This window comes from Lepisma saccharinum, unplaced genomic scaffold (assembly GCF_977018435.1).
Source record: "Lepisma saccharinum unplaced genomic scaffold, izLepSacc3.1 HAP1_SCAFFOLD_523, whole genome shotgun sequence".
Classification (NCBI taxonomy): domain Eukaryota; kingdom Metazoa; phylum Arthropoda; class Insecta; order Zygentoma; family Lepismatidae; genus Lepisma; species Lepisma saccharinum.
In genome coordinates, this window is record NW_028143204.1 from 85,201 (window position 1) to 90,525 (window position 5,325).

Below are 5,325 nucleotides of genomic sequence, written 5' to 3' on the forward strand. Positions count from 1 at the left end.
TGTAGTTTCTTCAAAAATATTCATTTGTCTTTTTTAGTTCTGGGATGCATTTTTCATTCCAAATTATTTCATTATTCACTCCAGAGTACAACACCTACGAACAAGAATGCGCGCTCGTCACGGGTTCGAATCCCGGCCTGAATTGTTCTTTGTGAGGTCCCTTCATCAATTTCATTATATCATCACTCATCCTCATTTTCGCGATAACCAAATGTGGCAGAAAGGTGAAGTAAAATAAACCAAACCAACAACAACAATTAGAACGCGAGTTTTCTTGCCCCATTTTTTATTGTAGGCCAAATTATTTGTATATTTAAATAAAACTCTACTAAAACGAGAGCGAGATAGAGCGCGAGCAAATATTTGTTATTTAATCATTATATATTCCATATTTGAAAAAAAGAAAAGAAACCATAACACTTTTGTCTGCACATAATACAAGTACGTTCCCATTCATATACAAATAAAACTACGTACATCCCATATTATACATAATACATATTGAACAACATTTAAAAGGTTGTGTAAATACAGAGAACATAAGTACTGCAGAAGATTTTCCCCTGAGTTCTTTAGAGGATTTACAAAGGAATCGAAGGGAAACCAATCCCCTATCTGTCCTATAGGAGATAGAGTAGAGGACCTGAAAACAAGGACTTTCAACCATTGGGGAGGGGGGCGAGGGGGCAAGGGAGGTACAGGCAGAAATCTTCTCATCCCTTCGGCCGGTTGTCTATACCTGGATCTGGTAAGGCGGAAGAAGAGTCAGCTAGGGTATCCAGCCTTGCCAGCTGATCACATCGAGGGACTAGAAGCGCGTGTAAAGAAGTGTTGCATATGAACTGAGGCTTAAAGATAATAAATATTGTGATTTGAAAATAATTAGAGACGTGAGATTGATTGATCAATCTCTGCTAGACTAGCTACACTTCAGTGCACGTCACTGGTGTATACTCTCTCCTTGCTTAGAATAATTGCAGTGATCCTCACGATATTTCCTATATTTTCCCACCACATTCTTCGGTTAAAGCAATTCTGTCTTTATTTAATACCCCACCTTAATCCATCTTCCCCGAATAATGAGAAGTTTGAAAGTACTGTTGTGCATATATTTAGTTTTACAGGGAATATTTCTGCATTTTCTGACATTTTACATTTTTTATGACATATTTCTAATTTTGTGTGACATATTTTTCAATTTTTATGACATAATTACATACATATTTTACAGTTTTATAGGACGTAAAGTCCTGGACCCTACACATGATACATGCCCTAAGCTCTTGTTCTCCCTTATTTGCATGATGACGATATGACCACGAGCAGTGTTAATAATATAGAACACTGACAAGTATCAAATTGAAAATCAATAGATTATTATGAGCAGTAATTAAGTTGTGAGAATTCTTTAAGGGTATGCTGTAATTATGAAAATCTTTGTTTTGTTAAATGCTGGGACTTTATTTCTAAAATATAATATCAATACGAGACAAATTGCTGAGTGGACTTGAGCTCCACAGTTGGCGCCACTGAGATAAATCGTACCTGGGCAATTCCGTTGAAGGTTTTTCACCTATTTGATGTTCTTACGTACGTGCAACACTCCAGTACAAAACGAATTTTCGTACATGTACGTTCAAAGGAAATAAAATCAGCTACTCAAAATTCATGGTAATGTAGTAAAAAGTCCTGGAAAATGTAAAAACTTTTTTTCATCTATCCTTTCATATCATATTTATCGAGAAATTGCCTCAAAGACACTGGGGTCACCTATCCAGAGGTAGCTTCTCTCACACACCCCTTACAAAAGCACTGAACGGATCAATGCTCTTCTTCTTTTCATTTTCACATTATTTCCCAATTCCATCTACAAGAAAGAATGCTTTTAATCTTCTAGTGTCATTAGTGTGCCAAAGCAGGTGTTGGTTGGGCCATCCATATCCCTCATTCCTTTGCCACAGCATTCCTTTAAAATGAAGGCGTCAGCCTCCCTTATGAAAATCCTTGACATACCACTGTATGGGGTACAGAAAAAGTTTGACAAGCAAACCCGAGAATTGCTTTAAAGAAAATGCAAGGGGACGGGGTCGAGATACATGTACTACATTTGATTCCAAAGTGAAGTTATTTATATTCAGACATAAACACGTATATTGCTGGGTGGTTTATGCTTGATTGTTGTAATTTGTATTCTTCTGAGTTGCTGTTTTCCCTTTTTTAGCTTAATAGCGATGATTGGATGGAATTTATGATGAGGCATGCCGGAATTAGTACTAGACTCCTGTGTAATAGGTCGTGAGTTGATTATTGAAAATACTTCTCCACCAGGCGGTAAATCTACTATTGGAAAGGTTGACGTATCTTCATAAAAATAAATTCACAGTACCATTTATACGCGATTTGTATGTTATGAAACGAGTGAATTATGGACAAATAATGATTGCTTATTTAAATCATAGCTTAATCTTATGTACTCGTGGTGGACCAATCGGGAGGCTGTTACGCTGCCACACGGGGCACACGGATTTGATTTCCAAGGTGGGCGATCTCCAAGTCAATGTTTGAGTCCGCTATATGCTGAAATAGGTTATTCGAGACGGGGTTACAGTTTAAAGTGCTATCCCAACCACTGCGTGCCTCTATGGAGAATCGACACGTATTTGTTCTGCTTGCAATTTTTAACCTGGCAGGACGCACGCTGTGTAATTTTAATTGTTTTAAAGCTTGTACTTAGTAATACCTTTATTGATTAATTTAATTTTATTAATTTTGAACATTTGAATCGAATCACACAATTGATAAAAACGAGAAAAAAATAGCATGTTGAAACACCAAACTGAAACGTGTGAGCACGCGTTGGGTTAAATTTATCCAGGCAGTTTCTAAGATCCTGCTAACTAACGAAGTAACTCAATGGGCCATATTATCGGTTACGTCACTGGCAGACTGCTGCATTTGGAACCATTTTTCTCCTTATGCTATACCATTCGAGCTAGATCGCAAGGCAGGGCCGGCTTTAGGGCGGCGCTATAGCTGTGGTGGCGCGTCAGTTAAGATTAATTTGAATGTTGTGTTGCCTCTGCACTAAAACCATCCATTCTGATATATTTCGCGATATGACGGAATACTTCCTAATTTCGCATGTCATATTTGTAGGAGACAGAGCCAGACGCAAAGGGCTGATGGTATTGCAGCATCCCTAAATCCATGAACGAAAAAATAAAAATGTGGGAAATGTTTGAGAGATATATTTTTTTTTTGCTCACTACACTCGCAATACAAATGTTTCCAGAAGGATCATACCAAGTTTATACTTAGGCCTATTACTTTGAAAATATTGGCTGGCGCATTATCAAACTAATGTTGTTTTTGGTTTGTAATAAACATATTTGCCAAAAGAAAAAATCGTCTCTAAAACATTTTAGGCATCATCAAATGTTTCTGCCTGGGGTCTCGGGTTTGATACGCGGTGGAGGCATAAAATGGCTCGAATCCCACTTCAAGCTGTAGGTCCAGTCCCGATTAGCCATACTGGTATAAAGTGGACTTAAAACACCAACTCAATAAATCAATCAAATGTTTCTTCTCTTAAAACTCATTCCGACAGAACTAGAAGATTTTTCTTCCTAAAATTGATGTGTGGCGCCGAATTCTTTTCTGATCGGGGCCCAGGAGTACTCACAAGGGAGATTCATGGCGTGCCTGAGTCATGGGGATATTTAGGGGGACAAGATTCTATAGTTTAGCTACCAATTATACATATCTTCACACAAAAATGTGGGGATAGTTTCGTTTGATTCACTTGTTATTGATTTTTAGTTATGGTTGTTATTATGTACAGTTTTTCTACCTACCTGTGGGTGATCACGGCGATGGGATAGAAATGAAACACCCCCTCTTATGCCTTTAGAATCGGCTTGGAAGGATGGGGGACATGCTGTTCTCATTAATACAAGGTTAGTGAAGCAAACAAACTAACAATGGCAGTGAGACTCAGCAGTTTTGTACGTTTAATGTTAGCAAACATGAAAGTGAGCCGTGCCTTTTCTTTCTTGTGTCTTTTAATTTCAACTGGATCCTGATATCCGGTTCTGATTTTCGGATCCGGATACCCGATTTTTATTTTCATACCAGATCCGAATCTACAGTTCTAGATTCAGATGTAGATAATTATGCATCTCCCATTTTTTGTTGTATTTTCTTTATACTACTTACGATACTCGTACGTTATGCTTCTAAATTGAGCATAGAAATGAGAGAAGAGAAAAGAGAGTTGTCATGGTTTTCTCTTTCGTCCTATTGTTCGCAAAGTTAGCATATAATTACCGGGAAAAGCAACTTTAGAAGTAAATAATAAACCTGTTACATTTACGTACCTAAAAAGTAACAGAGTTGCAGTTATTCCCTTTGGAAGGTATTTTCGTTACAGTTAGGTACTCGATGAATGTAAGTATTAGTTGCAAACGGCGGCATTAGAAGTAACGAATTACTTTGAAGCACTGACCCATCTCCACTATTTACTTACGTACATAGTTTAATCTTCACCTTCCCGTTGAAAATTTCAAACACTTCTGCCTTATAGTGTAAACTAACTAACTAACTCTCTAGCCTTCTTAAACCCGAAGGTTCATGGCTGCAGCAACACAGGCCTTCCATCTGTCCTCATCTTGAGCAAGATCTATATACTCTTTTCCATCCCTACCGATTTCCTTTAGGTCTATCTCAACGTTCTCCCTCCATCTTCGTCTTGGCCTTCCTACAGGTCTCTTACCATCAGGTTTCCCAACAAGAATCCAATAAACTCCTCTTTCCTCTCTTATAGTGTAAAAAATATAATAAAATTAAAAGTTAAATTGTAAGCAAGAAATGCCATCTATCCCCACGTGAAATCACACATTCCAGTTTGGTACCTTTCTTGAGGTTACTTTTTAAAAATTGTAAATAAGCGAACATTACACAAGAATGAACCCACCACGACAATTAGCGCCCCCCCAATCTTATGACCCTTTGCCTCACAGAGGGTGGTATTGATTATTTTGGGCATTACTACTCGAGCAATATGGTTTACCATTGGATCTGATCCCAACAGATACATGATGCTACTATTGACGGGAGTTGAAAAACAAAATGGTTATGCAGTTAAACCTGAGTTATATGTATGTCAAGGTGAAGAGAAAATAATACGTATAACCATAGGCGCCGACTCCATAGGGCTTGGGGGGGGCGTTAAGCCCCCCAATATTAACTATGTAGGGCAGAGCCCCCAAATAATTTTGCTTAAGAGGATCTAATGTATTATTTTGCTTCTCTTGTAAAGTTTACTCT